At 46.0% G+C, this 25,009-nt stretch overlaps 1 protein-coding gene across 10 annotated transcripts in view; it reads left to right on the forward strand.

Moving 5' to 3' along the window:
• TRPM3 (transient receptor potential cation channel subfamily M member 3) overlaps nucleotides 1–25,009 on the forward strand; it is a 489,615-nt gene that overhangs the window by 436,760 nt on the left and 27,846 nt on the right. The window lies entirely within an intron of this gene.

Raw genomic sequence — 25,009 nt, forward strand, 5'->3', positions numbered from 1 at the left:
GAAATGATTCAGTGTGAGGAGTGAGCTCCAGCAGGCCCTGAATGTTTCATGCCCTAATAGATGCCGATTCTCTGTAATAAACACCCTCTCATACAGAGTTTGGAGGTAGTTGTATCGTAGGAGTGTGTTCCAGCATTTTATTTGGACCAAATGTCAGGGTACACCAGGCATTGGGAAATTATTTGGGAAGAAAGCATCAGGAAGGAAGTAACTTGCAGTATGGAAGAACTGATTCCCTCCAACAACTTTTTCTCATTTTCCCTGAGGAATTTAGCTCTAGAAATAACATCCCTCCAACATTGTCGAATTAACATTTTTGAAACGTTTTTTGCTGACAAGCCAGCCATCCGAGCCCTGGACCGTGGACACGGATCGGGGTTGCATAACCAGGTAGAGCAGGAGCAAAGCCCTGTCAGCATAGCGCCGCCCCCCCTCGGCCAGTCCCAGGTAGGACAGACACCGAGGAAAGAAGGAGCAAGCACCAGAGAGGTGAGCCCTCCAGGCCTGTGAGGTGTAGGTGAACCCTGGCACCAGGACCCATTAATATGTCGTTTTCCTGCCTACGATGGATTTTCAACAAATACCTTTCTTAAAATGAGTCATCTGAGGCAAGAAGGCTTTTTGGAACACCTAATTGGAACAAATATTCATTTCAGGAGACTTGGCCAACCTCACTAAGGAAGAATTTTAATTCCACCTCCTGGTTGTAAGATCTTTGGTTGGCAATGTGCAGCCTTCACGGAGACAGCTTTCCAGGGCCTGGGGAAAACCCTTTTGGTATCCTCCCTTCAAATGGCCCCCAAAGGCAAAACAGCTTAAAAGCCCATCTATAATCATTCTCCTCAGAGGTGAATTGTCTTATCTCCCCCAAGAAATTGCTCTCCACGTACATTATTTTGCCTTTTTAAGTTTTCCTTCCTTCCACAAAATGAGTTTAAGCCCCCACGGGTGTTTTGGGCAACGCAACATTTTGGGAGGGGAGAAGACAGGAAGTGTAGGTGTGTTTTATAAATGGGATTCTGTCTGTCCCTCTACAAGTGGCCATTTATTGATGTTGTACTATGAGCCCAACCTAGTGCAACAGACACCACCATCTGGCTGAATAAGAGGACTTCTTATTGTTATTTTAAAAGAAGGGCTGATTGTAGTTTAGAACTGGAACCCCACCCCCACCCCCACCCCCGAGATGGAAGAGAGGTGTTTCGTGTGAGTGAAGTGTGAAAATACACATCCCTTATTGTTCATTAGATCTGTGGTGCTCTACGTGTGTGAGAATAAATTTCTGCCCCAAATCTCAATACAGACCTGACCCAGCCTTGGATGGATGCAAGCAAGCTGATAACCTTTCCCCCAGTTACCTTCCTTCTTGACATTCCAACATTGGCTGCAATGGTAGCCACTGTTCTAAGCTAAATCAGCCAGTTTGCTGTTTGGAGTGCTAAAGAGCATTTATTTGTCCTTTCTCAAATGGGTATAGGAGGCTGCCCCCAAATCTGTCAATATATTTGGCCAAGGCCATTGAACACCCATCGCTATCTTGGAAATAATTTGATTTTCATGTTATGGCACTGGACAAGCCCAAGGGTCATTGGGTGACAGCCCCACCCAGCCATGCAGAATTGCCCTGGGAGACCCAAGAACCGAGCTATTTGAGAAAGGTACAGATCGTTTACGCTGCCCTACAGTGTCTTGCCTCTTTTCTGTGCCGTGTCCAAGCTGGTTTGTGAAGCATGTGTTCAGGCTGACGGGATCTCATATCCGCCTGGACCTGCGACCCTGCGCAGGGTCTGCCAGTCCCATCCTGTGGATGTGGCCCTGCGGGGGCCTCGCCCGTGCTGCTCATTCACACACCCCTCCTCAGAGCGACTCATTTCTAACATGATGCACGTGCTCCGTATCTAACTCTTTTTGTCTTGAACCGCAAAGTTGCTGAAGCCATTTGATGTTTGGGGAAATAATCTGCTGGGGATGGGCTGTATGTGGATGTGTAATGGGGCCCAAGCGGTGGGTTATTGACATCTGTCTTGCGCCTCAGAAGGGAGGACCGCGCTAGCGCCCTCACTTCTGGAAGGCAGCGTTACTGGATGGCAGATTTTTTATATACACTCCCATTTTTTTTCCTTGTCATTTCTCCTAAACCCAGAGACTTTCAATAAGGCCAAAAAAGCCGGAATGAGACTTCAAGGTTACTTTCCAAATGTGCTTAAAGACAGAAAGCAAAAGAAGTAAGAAAGAATGGCGTCACTGTAAAATCACCAAATAATTTAGGGGGCTTTCACCTCTAAACCAGATTAGATTAACACAAATTCTAGTCTGGCGTGAATCTCAGTGATCTGCGAGGCTGAAACATTTGCTTTGTGCCGGGAGCTGGTGTGCGTGCAAAGTCGTGATTGGCAGCAGCGGGTAATGAAACTGGGCAGGGGCAGTCATGGTCTGCTCTGCCGGGGTGTTTTGCCTAGCAGCCTTATGAACTGAGGAGAAATGACCTTGCTGTAGTCGTTGGGTTGATGTTTAAGTTATATATAACAGCAGCTCTCTACGACCCAATCTATGGGCTACCGTTCAGTGACTCGGGCCCCAGCTTGCTAAATGTATTGCCACCAAATGATGACATCCTTTTAAGTGTCTCATTAAGGTGACCCATGTTGCACGGCATCTGGGAGTTGGTCAGGATCCCACTGGAGCCTGAGGGGGGAAAAGCCACTTAGAGAGAAGGAGCAACAGAATAAATTTCCAGCACATTCATGTCAAGGCCAGGGCAAAGCTAAAATTAGAGGGCCTCTTGGCAGTTGAGAAATGTGGTTCCATGGTGGGTGAGGTACCTAGAAATACACCTTTGTTGGCCAAGAAGATGGGGTGTCTCTAGCTTCCTTAATCCTCTGAATGAGTGAGACTTCCCTTTATTCACAGGGTATCCTTGTGTTGCCTGCCGTACGCACAGATTCCCCAGGCTGTACCGGGACAGGGGAGAAATGAATCACGCTCTTGAATGCATTAAATCAGGGTCTAAATTTAGTCCTTCTTTCTGCTGCTCTGAGTATTTTTACAAGTTTGGGTACTAACGTGAAAGCAGAATGTCCAAAACTTACTTCCTACCGTAACCACTTAATATTATTTGGCTGTTTCCCTTGGCCCAAATTGACTATCCAGTCTGCTTAACGCATGGGTCAATTTTTTTTTTTCTCGTACTGCCTAGGGCTTTCCATCTAAAATTAATAGGTAATCTGGAGTAAGAGGGCTTATTTGTGTCACGGTTTGGTTTGGTATTACTCCATTTTATTTATTTATTTATTATGTCTTATTTATTTATTTTAAATGTTTTGCTGTTTAAAAGGCAAACAAGCAAAAACCTTGCTCTTCTGGCGTCTCTGATGTTGACTGGGTCTGAAGCGCCATTTCTGTGAGGAAACAGGGAGCCTGCGTGTACATATAAAGCTAAAACATTGCCTTGTATTACTTTTCTGTCTCAAATTATTCGCTCCTTGTTTCATGTGTGGACGTTAAGATCGCTCAGGGCCAGTCTCTAAAATATGCCTGCTTATGGCAAAGCTTAGAACAGCATGGACAGAGAAGATGGCCATCGTTACGCCTTTGCATCCGTCGACTCCCGTTCTGGAAACTCAGGGCTCTGCAGCCGTTTGGTCTTCAGGGCTGACCTTCTCTAAGGGATTCAGAGCACACTAATGCCTAACAGCTATAGCGTGGGGAGTGTTGCCCGACCAAAGAAAGTATTTTGGAAAAGAAAAACTTGAGCCAGTGCCAACTTTGGGGATAGGGGGAATTGTTACGCTGGGTTTTGTTTTTTCGCAGATTGCTAAGGACGGAAGCCAGCAGACGGTGCCACCCCCCTTCCCCCCCTTTTTCTGTCCCTGAAAGCTTATATTCTAAAGGATACCCACCCAACTTGTTTGCTAATGCAAACTGAGACTTAGTGAGTTTACAAACAGCAGAGCTCTCTGCAGACAAGCCTTTGTGATGATTCAGGATGCTGCAGTGATCAGCGTTTGTTTCACTCTCACAATATTCCTTCAGCCTTAGCTCACAGGTTGGGGTCCATTTTTAATCCATTTATGTCTTCATTCAGTGGAGGTTTGTTTTGTCCTACCAGGAGCCTAGACACTTGTGGTAAAGAGAGGCACATGACAGCGATACTGTGGTTTTTTGTTTTTCTTTTAAGATTTTATTTATTTATTTGTCAGAGAGAGAGAGAACACACAAGCAGGCAGAGGCAGAGAGAGAAGCAGGCTCCCTACTGAGCAAGGAGCCCGATGCAGGACTCGAGCTGATGACCCTGGGATCATGATCTGAGCCGAAGGCAGTGGCTTAACCAACTGAGCCACCCAGGCGTCCCAGAGAGAGATTGTCTTTAAGGAAGTTGACAGTCCCAAAGAGGTAAACTGACATTGACAATATATATGTGGAGATGGAGCCCCCGAAGAAAAGTAGTCAGTTCAGTAGTAGTCCTAGGGTGAGAGCCCGGGGCACAACAGATGAAGCCTTGCAAAGAATGGGAAGGTTGAGCTGAGACCTGAAATACAAGCAGTTATTTGCTGGGCAGATGGGAGTAGGGGGGTGTGAAGGAGAAGAATGGCATTCCCAACTGAGACTCAGCATGGACAGTTCCAGGCACAGCGGGTAGTTTAATATGGCTGACTGCGGGGTGAGAGGCAAGAGGCAGGAAGGAGGACAGATGGGTCTGAAGTTGGGAGACGGGAGTATAGATCCTGCAGGCCTTATACTCCATGCTCAGGGTAGTACCATGATCTGACATGTTGTAGTCAGAACTCTCGAGCAGAAATCTAGAGATGGGAGGGGAGTACGCACTAGCTCCGCAGTACCCATTGGGATGGAGAAGACAGGCAACCTGAGAGTTTAAGAAAGTCAAATCAGGAGGACCTGGGCAGACGTCAGATGGTGCACAGGGGGGTAATGCGGAAGTGATGAGGATTTAAGATGGGGAAGTTGAAGGTCACTCTGAGGTTTCTGGCTCAGTCAGAAGAATGACGTCATTTAGTGAGATAGAGAACCCACGAGGAAGAACTATAGGGAGAGGTGGATTTGTTCATTTGGGGTCGGACTGAGTTTGAGGTTCCCATGGGAATTCTAAGAAAACCATGAAGAAGGCTGTTTTGTATGTGGATGCAGAAAGAGCCAGCCTGGAGATCCAGATCTTGGGATCAAGACTCTAATTCCAGTTAAAGCCATGCAAGCGGTGAGCTTGCCTGGGAGCACAAGCAGAGAGAGAAGCCCAAAGTGGAACAGTGGAATGGAGGAGTCAACAATATCAAGAGCAAGAGAGGACAACAATGAGCTGAATCTTCAGAGGAAGCTCATTCAGCTAGACCTTTAGGAAGTCACTGGTAGTTTTGGCCAGAGCATCTTCCTTTCGGGAGTGAATGTAGAAACAAACCACAGTGATTTAAGAGTTAAGGAGCAGCAAGGCAAGACATTTACCAGGGAAGAGAGAGAAGAGTTGTGTCTGTGTGAGGTGGCAAGGGGAGAAGGAGGTTCAATGAAGTGGGGCTTTGAGAGAAAGAGTACTATTTTGTCATCACCACTCAGGAAAGTCACCAAGCACGCATCAAAGGATTGCTTAGGGCCGCCTGTTTGCATAGTTGGATTTTCTGTTTTCTCAGTCAAGACTCAACAGCCCAGATCAAGAAAAATAAAGAGTTGGATTAATCCAAGATTAATGCGTTACTGTGTCAGTATGGCGTAAAGAAAGGGGCCAGCGTTTTTTGAAGATGCTTACAGGGTTTACTGTTGTACGTTATGAGGTCTAAGATGGGGAGAAGCAAATTAAGAGAAACAAATTATAATGTTGGCAAGTACCTAGAAAGAAGAAGCAACAATCAAGGGACAAGAGTCCTGACCTGAGCACCAAGTGCTTTGAGAACTTGGATCCCGAGAGGTGGGATGATAAAATGTTGTGGCCGAAGGTGGTAAATTGATATTCATAGTTCAGAGGTAGAGCAATTTAGGAGAATGATAAGGTCCAGAATGGATTCTTGGATATGCTGGAATTGAGGTCAAGCATCTTGAAGCTAGGTTCTTCTGTGTTTGTCACAGCAGCTGTTGACGTGTTCTTTTGACAGGAGTGGACAGGAAGACTTCGATCGAAATTACCTGAAACCCAGAGGGAAAAGGGCTTTTGGTACAAGAGTGAAAAGCAATGGGTGGGAAGAGGCAAAGTATCAGGGACAATGCAGATGTCACTTAGGGGAACTGCAATGATGGATGTACAAGGCTGTGCAATTTTCCTTTGAGGTTACAGGGAAGGGGCGTCTTTCTGCAAAATGGGATTTAGTTAAGGCAAGAAAATGGAGACTGGGCTTGTAGAAGTATGGGAAAGCAGAGGAGTATGTGTTCAATGACAAGGATGTTCCAGGAGGCTCTGGGGAAAGGGAGGAAAGGGAGAAATGACAGGAAAATTCAGTGGACAAAAGCCCAACATGACATGAGGACAGAAGCTTAGGGGAGCCTAGTTGACCAGAGGAACTTGCACTGTAGGAATAGAGGACGATAGGTCAGAGAAGTAGGGTGGGAATAATTATTTAGAGTTTTGAGGCAGCTGAAGTCTGGAGCCCTAGTAGTATAAGGGGCCAAACTGGGCTAAGAGCAGCTCGGTCTCACAGGCGGTCTAGAGCAACCTTTGCTCAGGTTTCCAAGATTGTGATGAAGACAGATGGTTCCGATGCCCTCAAAGGGTGGAAGTGGAAACCTTTTGTAGTGACGCAGAACAGCCAGATTCTAAAGAGGAACCACCCCAGGTGGCTTGGAGAGTTCTCCTGCCTTGGGGGAGGCTCCCCTTTTGAAATTAGCAGTCACCTGTTGTACTACAGAAGCATCACCATTCATTAGCTTTCACAAGAATGAGCTCTTGCTATCACCTGAAGTATTCCATTTGTCTTTTAACTGTAGACTTGCTGATACCTTGGCTATAGTTAAATGCCATGCTTGGCCCATCCTGGCCAATTTCAGCCTCTGTTGTAACTCTGCCCTTAACAGATCACCTCTGGTACATGGTATGTTTGCATGACTCCAAAGCCCATGCTTTTTCTACTCTACCGCAAATACTCCAAGCAGTCCTACATAACCCCATGGAAAATAAAGCATCAGCAGATGGGATATATTTAAAATTTTTGAAACTATCTCAAAAAAGCTCTAAACCATTTCCCAAAAAGTTTACTCGGGAGAGAAGAGTTAGCCTCCCATCTAGCTGTTGCAACTATTTCGTCACCTATAGGGAGCTAACTTCTCGCTGGGGACAGGAGATATAAAAAGTATGTGTCCCTCCACATAGAAGCAAATCAGTAGGGTTTTCTTTAAAACTCTGGTGGAATTTGTCCTCTTTAGCACATGCAAAAATAAAATGGGATTCTGTAAGATTTAGAGAAAACACTAGTCTCTGGCAATGCTGACTACTAAGCCAACAGTGAAGGACAGAAAGAGTTCATGGGTGTGCCAGAAGAAAAGTAGCGGAAAGGCTAAGAGTGTGTTTAAGATGAAAGCAGTCATTAAAATCCAATAATAGTGTGGGACGCCTGGCTGGCTCGGTAGGAAGAGCATACAACTCTTGATACTGGGGCTGTGAGTTCAAGCCCCATGTTAGGCATAGAGATTACTTAAAAAGATTTTTTTTTAAATGTAAAAATTAAAAAAATAAAAACAAAAAACCAGTAATAGTCTGTTGTCCAGCCAGATGCAATTGATTACATGGAGGAAAAGGTAATCACTATAGATTGAATACTAGAGACGCCTACATAGTGTATAACTCAACCCAGTGATGCTGAACATCATCTAGAATAGCATTAAAAGAAAAACAAAATGGACTACCTTTACTTGATCAGGAGCTGTGGCGATGTGTGCCTGGGACTCTGAGGATGGGGCTGGTCACTGTCTCTCAAGAAAGACCTAGATGCATTGAGCCAGAGAAGAGCAGCCAGACTTAGCGAGGGAGTAAATGAGAAGCCATAATTTGAGGACAGATCAGGAAGATGAGGACTCTTTGCTCTGAAAGATGAAGGCAACCAGGTGTGGAGTCTGTGAACGCCCCAAACGAATCTCTCTGCAGAGAAAGTGTGTCTGACATGGGCCCCCAAATCCCAGTGTACTCGAGCCAAGGCTCCATTGAAGGATGAAAGTTATAGATTTGGGTCAAATAAAAGAAATGCCCTTCTACAGAGTGGGTAGAGAAATCCTGGGATTTATTGCCCCGTGGAGATGTTACAGGAGAAATGATACAGTCTCAAAGCAAATTTTGAACATTTTATCTTTTTAATTATAACAAGGGAGACCCTGAACAAAAAGTGGCTTTTGGGGGGGGGGGTTCCCCCTCCAAAATAATTTTCTTCTGAAGAAAAATGAAAAGGATGAGGGAAAAGAGGAAGAAGAAGCTGCTATATATGGGAGGGCCCATATCGTAGAAATGGTGTGGATGATTCAAAATAGCGTATAACCCCAAATCGCTGGTAAGCCTTGGCATGTAGCAAATACTGTTAGTCCCCTTTCCCAGACCCCCCTTCACCAAAGTCTTGTTCATACCGTCCAGTTTCTGTGTGCTTTGATGCTAAGGGCTCTTTGCTATGAACGTCACCTTGAGCTGCAGACGCCTCTGCACCACCCAGAGAGTCGGAAGTGCCTGAGAGTTTCTGTACCTCCAGGGCCTCTGAACGCTGATGCTGCCTCCTGGGCAAGAAAGGAAGACAGGGTATGGAAGCCCAGTTCCCTTGACTCTTGGCTTCAGTGGAAAAGCTACTGTCTTCAGGACTGCACAGTCGCTTCTTGAATGTGAAATGCGATTCATACTCCAAAGGTCCCCCCGTCAGATCAGGCTAAGGCTTGGACTTCATCTGAAATTAGACTTAGTTTCTTTTGGGGTATTTTGTTGTTGTTGTTTTTGGTCTTTTCCCACTGCTTACTCTGTTTCCTCCCCTTTCTTCTGTCTGGTTTCTCTTTTGGAGCACGGCCTCAACAAATCACCTTCTCGTGACTCCTTTACATGGGGTCGCTCCTGGAAGAATTCCTCCTAAGAAGGACACACAGGCCATGTGCATTGGAGGCTTCAGGACCCTTCCTTGCAGTGCAGAGCAGGAGACCCCGGGCACCCAGATTATACATAAAGGAGACAGTTGATCTGATCACCCGTAGTAACAAGGCAACAAGATTATCTCTGTCATGACAGATGATAGAGACGGATTTGCACCTTGTCCTTCTTTAACACTTGAAGTTGATGCTGTAACTCCAGGAGTTATGTTCCCAGGAGTCCGTGAAGGAGGCCATTCTGGAAGCAAGCAAGTTTATCTCAGCCTTAGAATCTTTCCCACCATGTTTCTCCACTCCCTGCTCTGGACCTGCTCTTCTACCAGGCAGGTCCTGGAAGGAAACAGGAGATGTACACTGTTCTACTCTTTCAGGAGTTTGTAATCTGAGCCAAAGGGTCAGCTGCCTCTTTCTATTGAATGTCAGGTGGTGTTGAGAGCCATACAGTCTACATTATAACTCTGCGTGTTCCAATAAAACTTTATTATTGAAGCAGGAGACAAGCAAGATTCGGCCTATGGGCAGTAGTTTGCTAACTCCTCATCAGGACCATCCCATTATGCCATGGCATTGGCGTCCTCCCCTTACTTCCGTTGATGAACGTGTGAAACCAGAGCTCCAGGATGGAGCCAATTTCTTATTTGACGTTTTATCCAAATATAGAAGAGGACACCGCTTTATGCCTTTATTTCTTTCAGGAGAAATGTTACCCGACCAAATCAAGTACAGCAAACCAAAGGGGACAAGGTCTGTGGTTGTTGAGTTAGTGTACAAGGAAACCACACTGCTTGAGGAGTGGGGATGGCTCCCAGAACACAAACACAGATGCTGCCAGAAAAGCAGCTTTATTTTTTTATTAGAACTCTACTAACTCCTGTTTTGAACATGTATCCCCATAAAGCCTGAGGAAAGTCACAACCCGAGGCTTATACCTCTTTGCCTTCCCAGAGGTCGGTTAGGGTGGGAGTGGAAACAGTATGTAGTGGAATTATCACACAGCTGCTAAAATGTCCATCGTTGCTGTCAGTTTGACCCTTCAGGTCTAGTGGATCTGTGATGTCTCCCTGCTGTACCAAATCCTAGACACTATCCCCCTGGGATTTCTACCCCCAGTAGAATGGCCAGGAAAACCATGCAGCCTGAGCCCACAACACACATGCATTCCCTCTCAAACACCCTCACCTGTCTGCACAAACATTTCTCTCTTCTCTCCTCTCCGCCAGTCCTCCTTAGGCCAAGGCTTTTTCATCTATTCCCCAAATCTTCCTTTCTGTTGCCCCTTCTACAAACACTTGAAGGTCCTGAGCTTATACATCGGGACCACAAAAGCAGCCAGAGACTCAAAGGCTGTTTCTGGATTCTGCCCTGCGGTCCTTCTTTCTCTGATAGAGAGCCAATACCTGCTTGAAAGACAAGAGGGAAAAATGAGTATTTCAAAAGGCTCTTCCGCCACACTGATGTAGCTGTCTTGTAAGTAAAACAGGATGCTCAAAATAAAAATAAACTCATTAGCTCCAGGCCTCCTGGATACAAGCTCCGTGTTTCAAAGGGTAGGTTGTATGTAAAGGAATCATGATCTGGTATCATAATTAATCATCTCGTAGTATGGCTATGGGGATTTCTTATGGTCTCAGAATGGTAGTAGTTCTAGCAGATTCTTCCAGAACTGCCTTGTTCAGTAGACTCTTCTGCGATGATGGGACTAGTCTAGATCTGTGCTGTCCAATACCTAGCTGCTAGTCATGAGCTTAGCGAGCCCTTGAAATGGGGCCAGTACGAAGATGGTGAATATTACGTTTTATATAATTTTAATTAATTTAAATAGCTGCATGTCATTAGTGGATACCACCCTGGACAGCTCAGTTCTAGAATATAAAATATAATATATAAAATCTAAGTTCTAGTGGATACCACCCTGGACAGCTAAGTTCAGGGACCACCTCTGCCTTACTCCCTGCTGTAGCCTCAGCGTCTCAGACTGTGTCTGTCACATAGTAGATGCTCAGAAAATAGTGCTGGAATTAAACCCCGTGAAGCAAGGAATAGAACGAGAATAAGGCTGTTATCTGCTTTACCCCCCAAAGTGTTTTAATTTGAGTTAAAGTTAAGTACAGTGATAGTGGATTCATGCATCTCTCTCTCTCTCTGTCTCTCTCTCTCTCTCTCTCTCTCTCTCACACACACACACACACACACACACGGAAAAGTGAAATCAGAAGACCCTGGAATTGACAACTTGCTGAAATTTAGCTGAGTTTATGTTCAAGAAAAGAATTACAGCCAGGCTCAAGAAGTACTTATTGAACAAGTCCTTATTCTACTCTGTATGTAGAGGTTATGGCTGGACAGCTGTAAGGAAGGGAAGAAAGGGAGGAAGGAGAGGAGACAGGCCTGGATAAAGGCAAAGAGGAGGAGCGGAAGAAGGCAGGCAGGCTGGTCCTTGCGTGTGGAGGGCAGCTGGGGAAGGAAGAGAGGCCCCGGGGGGCCCCGCAGCAGGACTGGATGAGACCCGCACAGTCAGCCCTGCCAGCTTGGAGCTGTGTCGCGCCGAGGGGGGTTGCCATGCCTCCTGGAACTGGAGGCCTTTCCAAAGGCACAGTGTTCTGACCAAATGCAGTGAGGCAGATGGCTGCTTTTCACTCAAAGCAGAGCACAGTACACCACTTCCGCTCACATGGCAAGATTTTAGCTGATCCGTATTAACAGCCACCAAAAAATCAACCCATCTCCACGCAGGTTATCTATTAGCAGAGAGGCTCACGTGTTCAGTTTTTTTCTCAAATGTGACAGAGTCCACATAAACCTGCAGTCTGGATACATAGCGGGAGAGTAAAGTACTCGAGATCTCGTACCAGATCCTGTCCAGTGGAGCGAATAGCTTCCTCCGGCTAGATTTCAGGCCACGTCTGCCAAGTGATGTTTGACTGAATTGCTTGGCTTTCAGCCAAGCTTGTGGTATCTGGAGTCTCAGGCCTGAGGTTCAGGCTAAGAACATGCTTCGCAGGAGACCCCAATAACTTCAGGTCAGATAGAGAATTTTGAGTTCTTGTCTTCACGACATACTTGGAGTAGATGACCCCCACTGATGAGCCAGGAACAGAGGAGAGCAATTTCTTGACCCAAGTTGTGGTTACGTGAGTTTTCATTTTAAACTGTCATGTATGTTTTATGGACTCTCCCGTATAAAAATCCCACAATGTAAGACAAAAGGGAGTAAAGCAGGCAACCTGTGATCACATCTTCCAGATTCTAGTTTGGATGAGTCCATTCATACAGCGACCTTAACTGAGACCTTCTGTGTGCCAGGCACCGTGCTAGGAGCTGGGGCTTAGAAAGAGATACACTTTGTTGTCTCGGCTTTGAGAAAAGTTTCATAGGGAAGACTGACAAGTAAACACATCATTGCAAATCACCATGGTACGTATTTCTGTATTTCCCTAGAACGGGCATATAAGCTTAAAGAAAAGAACAGACTTATTTGGAGGGTGAGCAGCAGGAGACAAGGCAAAGCAAAGCAAGAGAGGACAAAGGACAGCCAGAGAGAAATTCTCCTGGATCATAAAAGAGTTTTCCAGAAGGTGAGGGGAAGGCATTTAAATGGAGGGACACTCAGGTTCAAAGCTGGAGGGAGGTAACAACGTGTGTCAGGTATAGGCATGTGGAAATGGCAAGATTCCCTCCCTGGACCAGCCACTGGAGCTAGTACCCCCTGCAAGGTGCTCCCAGGCCTCTTTGACCTACCCTGGGCTGACACGTGGCATTAATCGATTTTGTCTGATTTGGACAACAAGCATTTTTGGAGAGTGGGTGCCAGGGTCTGTGTCCATCTTCTTCACCCAGTTTGAGTGAATGAATGGAGAAGAGGCTAGACAGGGGGGATTGTAAAGACCTTTGTAGGCCAGGCTCAGGAATTTGGGTCATTTTTTTAATGGAAAATTCACAGCTCACCTTGTGTGAAGCCCCTTTCTTAGTTAATTCTTCAGTTTATGAATTTCAAAGGCTGTGATCGCCAGGTGGGGAGACTGTGACTGGGAAAATATGCAACCGGGAGGCTCATTTCAGGGAAACTGGAAAAGCCATGGCAAGGCCATTTGTTCCCAAATGTGTTCTAGAAGAGGAGCAGCAAGCTTCAGTGAATCAAAACATCCCCTGAATAGGTTAAACCTACTGACTCTTCTCCCCTTAGTGTGAGGTATTTGAATCTTTAGTCTTAACCCCCAAAATAGCTGAATCAGCATTCGGGTTAGGAGAGTGAATCTGGGGGCAGATAACAAGCAGATGGCTCTGGCCGGACGAGGCAGACTTAGCAGCCAGAGGACAGCGCAGGCGTCGGTGTGCCCGGAGGGCAGAGAAAGTGAGACAGGGCATGGGGGAGGTTCAGAAAGAGAGGTGGTGGCAAAAACAGCTTTGCCTACATGGCAGTTTTGCCAAGGGCCCCGGCTGATGCCCAGCTTGCCTCCAGAAACTGTCTTCCATGCTGCCGGCAGGAATTTGCTGATGCCTGAACTGATACAACAGGATTGCTCAAAGTTCAGAAATCTTCAGGCCCTCCCAGTTTCGTCTGCAGGCACTGGGCTTCCCAGCTCTGGCTTCTCCAGTTCAGCCAAGGTGCCCCTCGTCTGCGCCCCTGCCCGCTTCCCTGCTAGAAGACGAGAGGGAGGAAGAGAGAGAAGAGGAATCAAGTGCATTTGGGTTCCGCCCTCTCAGATCTTTGTCCCTACTTCCTCCTTTGCCTGTCTGCAGGTCCGTCAGAAATCTATTTCCCAGGAAACTCAAAGGTCTTAAAGCCCCAGGACAGCCCAGAGAAGCTGGAATATCCAAGTTTACATGTGACCATGAAATCTCCCGCAGAGAAGGCTCTCCATCAGGGGCGGTTTTACCCCCAGCTCCTGCCTCCAGGGGACGTTTGGCACTGCCTTGGAGTATTTTTGGCTGTCCCAACTTGGAGGGGGCTCACAGCATCTAATGATAGAGGCCAGGAATGCTACTGCACATGTTGGGGTACACAGGATGCCCCCCAAGAGAGAATTAGCCAACCCAAAAAGTCAGTAGTGCTGAGTTTGAGCAAACCTTGCCTCTCAGAATCCAAAATTCAACTTCTTGTTGCTTCGCAAAGAAAAATGGCACAAGAGAGTTGCTCTCGACTTCTGCAAAGTCCTCAAAAACAGATCCAAAAAGATCCCGAGTCCTCACAACCTGAAGCCAGGAGCAAAGCATGCCAGCCCCCATGTGCCATCCCTTACAGAGTTCCCCATCCCGCTCTGCTCTGCTCACTGACTTCAGACCAAAGGCCAAGCTGGACATCAGGCAATGATGGCGTCACAACGGCCAACGTGACAAACCACCTTTGGACACCAGTAGGTCCCATCTTCTGCTCTTGGGCATGAATTCCAGATAGAATAAAGTCAACTGCCATTGCTGCGAAGAATGAGAAGAACCCAGACACCTGCCTGATCATTCAGAATTTACCAAAAATGTTCCTGATCAAGACAAAGTCTAGCAAACTTCAACTCTTCCCTTCCCAAGTCCACATCTGCAAAAAGCCAGTGACTTTTTCAAACAACAGGAGAGCACCATCCTGCACTAACAGAAAAAGTGGCTTGTGTGACCTCGGATGTCCCATGACATTGTCCAGTTCAGTCCGCCCAGCTCATCATCGGGAGGAAGCAGGAAAGAGAACCACACTCCCCGTGCTCAGACTCACAGTGATAGTTACCGACCAACTTGAGCACCACTGGACCCAATTCAGACCGTCTTTAAACATTTGCTGGAGCCAGCAACTCTCTCCTGAGTAGACCATGGGGTCCAGCTTTACAAAATCACAGTCCTTGAAGCGAAGGAATGAAGTCTGTTGCATGCCCTTTTTAATATTCCGAACAAGGGCTTCCGAAGCAAAATGCCACTGTGAACTGAGCAGTTGCAGCACGCCTCCAGGAAGGCTAGTTGCTGACAGGTACTTCAAAGTCACTTATGCCACCTGAGGAACGTACTGTTCAGCTACCAAACTCTCTGTGGTGCGTCTGGTTCTATTATACGGCGAGTAATTGAATATACAGGGGAGGGACACCTCTATCAGCTAGGTCATGCACTGAAAGACTCTGTTCTTTTCAGCGGATTTAAGACTCTACCCCCGCTCCGGAGTCTGCATAAGATAACCAAGTATCGAAAATGTCACTGCATTTTGAAAAATGTATGGCAGTTGTACTTAACGCAGATTGTACCAAACGTAAGGATGCCCGAGTTCTTTATTAGCTGTCAAGTGTGTTACAAGGGCTGTCATGAGTTTCGTGGGTTTCTTCTGGCATTTGTAAGGGAAGGGAAGTCAATTAACATTTGTTGAGATCCCGGTACTGAGGGTGGCATGGGCCCAGGCACGTGGTATCCCGGAGCGGCGTGCTGAGTCCTGGTTTACTGTGGCTGCGCACAAAGAGTGGATGTGAAATCACTTGCTTCTGGCACACAGCCAGGATGACAGACGTGGAACTGGGGTCCAGCCCTATCGAGCTCCTAAGCCTGTGTTCTTATTTCTCCATGAAAACAGACGGCTGCATCCAGCTGACCCCTGCACCTCACTGTGGGGACTGGACCCCAGTCCTGCGTTTGTGTACTTAGCAACAATTTACAGAGTGCCCTAGCTGGCACTGGAGAGGAAGCAGTAAGCGAGAGATCCCTTCTTTGGTGGGAGTTACATCCTCCTGGGGACAAGAGGGGAATAGGCCATTAGTAAATAAATAAATAAGCTATTTGGGGGGTCAAAATAAGTCCCATGAGGAAAGTAAGTCCAAGTAATAGACAAGGGGTCATTGGCTGAGTTGGGAGTGCAGTTTAACATAGGATGGTCAGGGAAAGGCCTTGAAGAGATAAGGTTGCGTTGAAGCATGAATGATGAAAACAGGTGTGGCAAGAATAGGGGAGAGAATGTTCCAGTCCGAGGGAACAGCAAGGACCCACGCCATGTGGTTGGAGTGATCTAGATGTGTTTGGCGAGGAGCAGAAAGAACACCAGTGTGATCAGAGTTTAAGGTCGAAAGCAGCTCAGGTTGGTGTAACATGTCATGGTGGAATGCTTGGAGTCCAATGTGTGACTTAATTCTAAATTATGGACTGAATTTAAAAACAGCATCAGCAGCTCTGCCGTAGTGCAGGAAACAGCACACCCCACCCTATGCCGACAGGAGGGCAAGGAATCTTCCAGAAGTCAGTGGTGGCTTCCAGAGTCAGGAGGGGAGCTCCCTCCAGTGTTGGAGCCATCCTGGGACCTCACTGAAAGTTTTCTCTGGCCTTGGGGTGGTGACACCTTGGCTCTTCTCAGAAGCACCATCATGGATGAGTTAGACACTCACATGAAAAATACATTCTCCCTCCCAAGAGGAGATTTACCTGACTCCTATGAGGAAGTCAGAATAGCATTCATCATCCAAACTGTGAACCTCCCAGTAACGTAAACAGGAAGAATAAAGCATTTGTAAATGAGACATGGCTCACAGATGGCTCAGAATATCACAAATTGGGAAGAGCCTGCTGAAAGGTGTTGGCTCCCCAGGTACCAGCGCATGTACTGGATACGACATCCTCAGGGGAAAAAGCCTCACAGAAGAGTCGGCTTTGAGGAGTGATCATTAGTCCCATCACAGTTCACATTTATGGAGTGCCTGGTGTGGCGGGAGAACTGGGTTAAGAACGCTCTGAGTCTGCGTGACCAGGGAGCGCCCAGGTCAGAACGAGGAGCCAGACACTGAGAATCCCTGCTCTGTCAGCGCCGACCACTCCGTGGCCTTGCAAGTGAGCGGACCTCTCTGTTCACCAGCATTCTTAACAAATTAAGGACAGGAAGGAGGTCTGCTTTGGTGTGCGTCCCTATCTCCACGTCCAGAACATGGTGAAGAAAATGCAATCCTTCCCAAATGAATATAACAAACCCCAGAAATACAGGAGTTCATGCCTGTTAGTGTGGGTTTTGAAGCTAAAATCTGCATCAATGTCAGGGCGTGATGGGTTCAAAGAAAAACATTAATAAATAATAGCACTGGTGACGTGCAGATGTGCCAAATTAATGCAAGTGATACCCAAAGGACCGAAGTTTGGGAAAGAATGTAGCTGAAATTTGCACTTTAAAAGAGACAACATCTAGAACTATCCAGATAGGATGATATTGGTAATACCAGGGGAAGGAAGAAGTGTACCAGGCGTACTTACCGGGTTGAGTCTTAGAATGCCAAAGCTTGCAAAGCTGTTAGTTGAGCCTCCAATTCCTTCTAGCAGGGAAGCTAGCTCCAGACAGACGCAGGAGCTTTGAGTTGTCTAAACAGAGGTCCAACCAGCCTTCTCTGTGCTCGGGTGTCCTTTTGAAATCAAGCCCACTGAAACAACGAAGCCAAAAGAAACAGTCTCAGAGAGCATGCCTCTCTGTCTTCCCAGCAAAGCAGAACCAAGGTTCCATTGCTCCTGCCCATCATGGAAGGCCGTGATTTTGAGTGCCCTATTGTGTCTGCCTTCTAGTCAATCCAGTAGGCACTCTAGATACCTAATGAAATTATTCCTCTCTTCACGTGTTGTGCAAAGATTTAGAACGTCCTCTGTCCCAGGCCCTAGGCTGTGTGCTGGGAGTACAATAACGAGCAAAGCCAGGGGAGCTTCTGCCTCTTGGGGAGCCTAGTGGAGGCATCAGGTATCAAACACAGAATCGCGTAAGTACTTAATCCTAAACTCTGATAAGTGTATATTCAAGCAATAGAAGAAATTAGAGTATTTACACAAGGAGACTCAGGGAAGGGCTTTCTGAATAAGTGACTTTTAAGCTATGCTATGCAGAATAAGTAGGAGCTTGCCAGGCAACAAGTAGGGAAGGAGCCAGAGAGGAGGGGACAGTATGTGCCAAGGCCCTGTAGCAGGGAGGAGGTAACTGTTGACAGTAACTGAGAGGAGACCAGCATGGTAGGGACAGAACATGTGTGGGCGGGGGGTGGGGACTGCATGAAATAAAGCTGAAGGACAAATGAGGGTCAAGTTGCGCAGGGCCTTTCAGGCCAATGTAAAATAATGAATATTCTCCTACACTTAATGGGACGTCTACGAAGGGTAGACTCATTGCAGGAATTGAGTTGTGGCAGTGATGGTGGGGCGTGTGTACGTAAGCATGTGCATGTGTGTAGGTGATGTGAGTTGCATGATTTGATCAATCAGCAACAATCCAAGGGTTACCAGTGGGTCCTCTTGAGGGTCTGACAAGCACCAGGTCGTGCAGATTAGGAGCTGAAAGGCCTGACTTCCAGGTTAAGTCTTGCCTTCCTATGCTGGTGACATGGACCCGTGCCCAGCTCCGAGGAATGAACAGGAGCCATTGAACATCAGCTACACTGGTGGTAGTCTTGACTAGGGCAGCATGGCCCCCGTAGTTTGGAAATTTAGTCTTGAAATTCAAGAAGTGTGTCTCTTTGCCCTTTCTGATTCAGGTGTGCCACTAGCATGTGGCAGGTGGAGTCCAAGGAGATCCTGTGTCCTAAAACGCGCAGGATATTCCCACAATCAAGCACTGTTCTCTGCCCCACACAGCTTTGTGCTGTTCCAGCACATACACACATGTGTTATGGTCATCAGAGCCTAACTCCATCATACCTTTAAAGGCATAATATTTTTGCATGGTTTCCATAAGCAGTGGGATTTTCCAGGAAAGAAACACCATGAAAATTGAGGGCGGTGGTTATTTTCTTGGCTTTGGACCTTTCCCAAGTGTGGTTCACCCCTTGAGAAAATGAGCTCACCAATGACCGTGCCACTCACTGTCCTTGAGTCCTCGATCAGTCTGTACATTTGTGTCTGTCTTATTTGTGAATAGCCTTCCTACGGGTATAAGAATCTGACCGCATTACTAGGGCTTATAGAGTAGTCAGACCTGAGCATTTTTATATGGAAATGTTTATTATTTTATTACATGCCATTTTCCTTGCATTGCCCCTTTATATTAAAGTTAGGATATTATATTGATTTTACTGTATTCATTGACCATGAGTACAGATAAATTACACCCTCTATAAATTTTTTACTCAGAATAGTAAGCAAGGCATTTGAAAATATTTATTGTTTAAAAAAAGGTGTTGGGTCTGATAAGGTTGAGAACAACTGAGCAAGCCTGTTCAGTGCTTCAGAATGCTGTGGTTTTGGCATTGTAGCTACTTACCGTGAATGTTTGGATGGTCTCTCAGTAACTGTAGCATACAGAGAATTCTGTGTAAGAATTGTAGACCCACAGAGGTACCAAGGTTGACATCACCAATGAGAAGTCATGTTGGTATCATATACCCCCAAGATAATATGATGAGAAGGACATTTGACATTTCGGTGTTCTTCCCAAGAGTCCATAACCCCAGTCTAATCATTAGGGGGAGAAAATAAAATTAACTCAAATTATTAATTTCCTACTCTGTAAAACAGACTGGGAGTTAATTTCCCATTCTGTAAAACAGACTGGGATTCCTCAAGACTGTCAAGGTCATGAAAAACATGGAAGACTAAGCACTGTCACAAACCAGAGGAGACTGAGGGGACAGAATGACCAAATGCAACGTAGTGTCCTGGATGGGATCCTGAGAGAGAGAAAGAACATTAGTGAAAGATGGGTAAAATGTTGGATCAGGTCTGAAGTTTGATTAATAGAAGTGGACGCGTGTAGGTTTCTTCATTTTGGCAAATGTAAAATGGTTGTGGATGATTCTAACATTGGAGGACACTGGGTAAAGGGCATTTGGGAATTCTCTGGACTGGCAACTTTTCTTTAAGTCTATAGTTATTTTATTTTTTAAGTCCGTTGTAAAACACACACACACACACACACACACACACATACACAGGAAGATGCTAGGGGTCCCAAACTTAGATACAACTTAAGGAATTATTCTAAAGATATAAAATAATTATCCCCTGAAAGCACACAAAGTAGAAGAAATGTCACGTCCTCCCTAGACCCTCACATCCTAGGGTTAGTATATGAAGAAGACAAAGATGCCACAGGAACCACTGGTGGCTTAAATGTAAAAACACCGTGTCCTTGGTAAGGTACAAAAGCCAGGAGATGTGGTAGAAATGGAGGGAATGGCGGGGGCGGGGCATTTGGACAGACTGAGACCAAGCTCTGGAGGACAGGATGGGCATTGCACATGCGACAGAAAGTCTGATAGACAGAAGCAAGAAGGATTACTAAGCAGGCTATTCCTGGGGACAGTTTGTCTCAAGTGGTAGTGAGATGTGAGGGTAAGACAAATAATAATACCGAATACTTAAGTGGGCTGTTTGCATATCAAGCACTGTCCCACGTGTTTGTGAATGCACCCTCATTTCCTCCCCATGGTAATCCTAGAAGGTAGGATTACGGCTCCTGGTTTTAATGGACAAAGGACCCGAGGCACAGAGAATATCACGCATGTATTCGACTGAACCCTATGACATTGCCATTTCTGTAGAAACCGGTCATACAGCTTGACCTAATACGTAACTTGCCTCTGTGCGAGAGCTGGTGCTGGACTTTGAAACCTGGCAGTTGGCTCAGGAGCCTGGGCTGGGAGCTTTTAGCCAGAGAGCCTCTTGCAGGAATGACAGCATCTACTGAGTGCTCACTTCGTTTTTGGCAGTATCTAAAGCTCTCTGTGGATCGACAACTCATTAACCTCTGCAGCAACACTCTTGAGGTACTTTTGATTATCACCCAATTTATAGTAGAGAAAACTGAGGCCCAGAGAGCTTCAGTGGCCTGCCATATGTTGCCCAGCTAACAAATGGTGGAGCTGGGGTTTGAACCCAGACTGCGGGCTCTGGAGCATGGTTCCAGGACTCTCTGTGTCTCGTGTGTACAGGTGCAATACGGCAGCATTGACAGAGACTGGCTTTCACAGCATTCTGAGAATCTGGAGAGAGGAGGCTTCCCCTGTGCAACCTCAAAGCAGATGTCAAGGGCCTTGCATTTGCTAGGACATGCAGAAGGGGGCACTGGGTCTTCTGGCCAGCTCAAAACAAATGGCATTGTTACTCTGGGGGAGCAGAACATTGACCTCAGAATCTCTTCCAAAAATCAGCATGGAAATAAAAGAGAATGAAAGACAATGGAGCAAAAGAAGAGAATGTTGAGAGACTGGAGAAGAGTCCCTGTGCTGAAGCCGTTTGGAATCCAGTACTTCGTTTGCAAGGGGCTGGCTTCTCTCTACTCTTAAATGACTTGCCGGACATCCCATGGACATTTGGTGCTTGGATCTACTCTACCCGACAGTGATGTGGTCATGTCAGAATGACCCAATACTTAATCGACTTAACTTACACCAGGATTCTCTTAGGCGGAGAAGAAAGAAAATAGCCAAATGTTGCTTGTCTGGCAAATTAATTTTTTACAATGTCATTGCATAATATGATCTAAACCTTTACTAATATGAAATGCCAACTGAATCCAAATTAGCAATAAAACAACAAAAAATCTGTACTATGTAATTTTAAGAAATGCAAGTCCATTGTTTTTACATGTATACCATGTGTTAAATTAAGCTAGCTACAGATTGCCTAGCAAGAAGATTCTATACAAATAAAGAGTCCCAGACTCTGAAGGAACTCCAGTTTTGATCACTAAGTAATTCAGACTGTGAAATCCACACAAGGATAGAAACCTCCTTGGCTTTACCTCTTCAAATCTCAAAGTAGAGCAGATTAAGTATCATTATTCATGGATCAATATTCTGGGTCAGTTGTGTGGAAATACAACTTAGACTACAAACAGGCCTGAACGAGGCACAGGTACCAAAAAAATTCATTCATTCATATGAAAACCTAATTAATTAAATGAAAAGAACACTGCAATGAATATATCATTGGGCCCACTTTGCTCATGTGGCCCTGTGTACCTGTCTTAACAACAGCAGTTCTCTCTGATTCTGAAGCACATAAACATGACTGTGAACATCTCAGTTGGTCTCAGATGCTCACACACTTCTACCAGTCGGTCAGGCCAGATCCCTTTGCTTGCTATTCCTCAACTCAACATCATATTGTAATCTGGGATCAGTTGGAGCGGAGCATATCCATGGCAACCACGGATATAACCAGTTCCTTCACTCATCTAGAAACGTGAAGTAACAGGCTAATTGCCCACGACACACAGGAAAACAAGGTTTGGCTCTGTTCACTGATCGTACTTTATTTTAGGCCATGCCTCACCCTTTTCCCAGCAGACCCCACTGCAAACCCAACACCGTGGTGCTAAATGAAGCCCTCGGTCACGGTGGGTGCAAACACGTATGCCTAAGCCAGTTGCTTATGCTTGGTCTCATCTACACCTTCTAGTGAAGTGGGGAGATCTCTGTTTCCATGGGTTAAAAACCGTCTGTTTACACAGTTGACTGGAGTAAAGGAGACCTGAAGAGGACTGAAATGGAGTCTTCAAACCTATGAGATGAAGCAGCTTGTCCAGCACCTTATGAATGGCACTTCTGGTTCAAGAATTACTGTTCATGACCCTTCCCAAAGATATCAGCTTACTCAGTTCCAAAAGCAGCAGTGGACAATCAATAAAATGAAAACTGGGCTTTGTGATTTCTTGCACTACATTTGTGGTGATCAATCTACATTTTCCATTTATATTGAATGTATTATCCACAGAGATGTGGTTCTAAAGTAAGCATGTTGGCCAAAAATTACTTGTGCTTAAACTTACACTCTGAGAAGTCTTCATCAGAGTATTCCCTATGGATATCACCATTTAGGGGCGCCTGACCCAGACAAAAGAATGAAACGCAAGGAAAGTCTATATGCAGACGTCTGGACCTTCAACTTCAACGTAGCCGTCATCTGCCTCATCATGAGACATGAAACAGTATGGTAGGTAAGATGATGGAATGTCTTAGGAAGTCAGGCTCTGAGGCCTCTTACTAGCTGTGTGCCGTTGAGCAAGTGACTTCCTATTGGGGCCTCAGTTTATTTATCTGTAGAATGGACATAATAGTACCTACCGGGCATGCACTAAATTATTTCTCCCCAAATTTATGTGTTGAATCCCCAGGCCTCAGTGTGACTATGTTGAGGCCCTTAGAAGGTAACTAGATTTAGAGGAAATGAGAGGGACCCTCATGATGAGCTTAGTGCCCATTTAATAACAGACAGTGGAAGGCTTGCTTCCTCTCTCTCTCTGCCATATGAGGATACAGTGAGAAGATGGCTGTCTGCAAACCAGTGGGAGGGCTCTCGCTGGAGAACCGATTGATCAGGCTCCTAGGTCTTAGACTTTCCAGCCTCCAGAATCGGGGGAAGTTAATATCTGTTGTTTAAGCCCCCCGGTGTATGGCATTTTTATTAGGACAGTTTGACTTACTAAGACAATATCTTGTATTTTTCTCCTGTTTTTTAGGAACTGAAATTTATAAAGCATGCAGAATACTTCCTGGGATATAGCAAGTGTTTTATTATTTGTCAAATGGAAGTTTAAAAAGCAGATGAGCAGATGAGAAATCCTCAAGTGTTTCTTGCAGGATTTTCACCATGTTGTCCTCATGTTCAGCCTCTGTAACCTTATTACTTTTTTTAAAAAAGCGATTTTGTTAATTACAATGATGAAATGAGCTAATATGAAAGCATCCGGCATAGACTCTAACATAGAATCTCTAAGATGGTTGGAACTATGGTTTGTTTGCTATATAGTTCTAAATCCTTAAACCTGAGTTTGAAACTTGTTTGATCAGAGCCATATCAACCCTGTTCTTTGAAAGCCCATAGATGAACATCCGCCTTACATGTCTGTCCACATTGGCATGTCCTGTTGCGGCCCCAAGAAGCAGTGATCGCTCTTGTTCCATTGGACGTTGGTTTTCTGTCACCACAGCAGCGCTGCATCTCACCCTGGGATTTGACTATAGCCAGGCGGACGGTAGATGCACACGGGAGGCCGCTGCTCTGTATCTTGCTAGCTGACTTAGCAGTCCAGCTGAACTCTCTTAGCGGCTCTTTCTCCTCTCTTCCTGGGTGTGGCTGTGCTCACCCACATGTGTGTATGTGTCATGGCTCAGTGTGTGGCCCAGAGCCTGCATATTAATCATTCTTTTTTGCCTCGATGGTTGGACAATATATGGGGAAAGAGAGAATATTCCATTATAAACACCCCGCATTTGCAGCGCACTAGCTGGTCCACCAGAGAACCCAGAGAGCAACCTTTGCTTCATGATGAGTCAAGGTGTAGAGCAGGGAAGCCCGGCTTTTTCCTCTTCTAGGCAGGCCTCAGAAACAAGCCCATTTCATACTGCTTGTAATTTAATGTTCAGATTCTCCCGAAGGTCTCCTCAGACCGACTTGGCCACAGGAACACCACCACCCGGCGTTATTAGAGTGGAGCCGCATGACGCAGAAACTTATTTTAAAAATGGGATGGCCGTGTTTTTTAAAAAAACAAATACAGGTCAGCTGTCTCATCCGCAGCATGTGCTTTGTGTGATGACAAAGTGAAGTCATCTCTCTTCCAGCAGGCTCCTCAACTCAGCTGTGGTTTATGAAAACAGCGGCATCCTTGTTGGGGGAAGGGGGAGGACCCGGGTCTGAGAGGAAAATGCAGTTGCTACATCAACCATCTATTTCACTTAAAAAAGCAGTCACAACCTTCCTGCCTTCAGGAGCTGTGAGCTCAAACCCGCCCTTTCTCTTCATAAACTGTGAGAGCCACGTGCTCTGCTGAATACAACAGTCCACACATTTTTCAGACTTATCCACCGGCCGCAGCTTTTGGTGGGAATCCTGCACCAGGGAAGGTTAAGATACTCAAGGCACCGAGGGGGTTCACCTGTACCTGGGCTTGTTGTTCTTTGACACGGCGGGGACAGCAGTTGGCACCAAGCAGCCGCCGCTGAAGGGTTTCACTGCAAGGACAAAAGGTGGGTTTGTGTTCCGAAGCCATCTTGCGAACCCTGCTCCCTCCCCCAGGCTCGCACTGGGAGCGTTTCTTCTGTCTAGA

This window comes from Mustela lutreola, chromosome 12 (assembly GCF_030435805.1).
Source record: "Mustela lutreola isolate mMusLut2 chromosome 12, mMusLut2.pri, whole genome shotgun sequence".
Lineage (NCBI taxonomy): Eukaryota > Metazoa > Chordata > Mammalia > Carnivora > Mustelidae > Mustela > Mustela lutreola.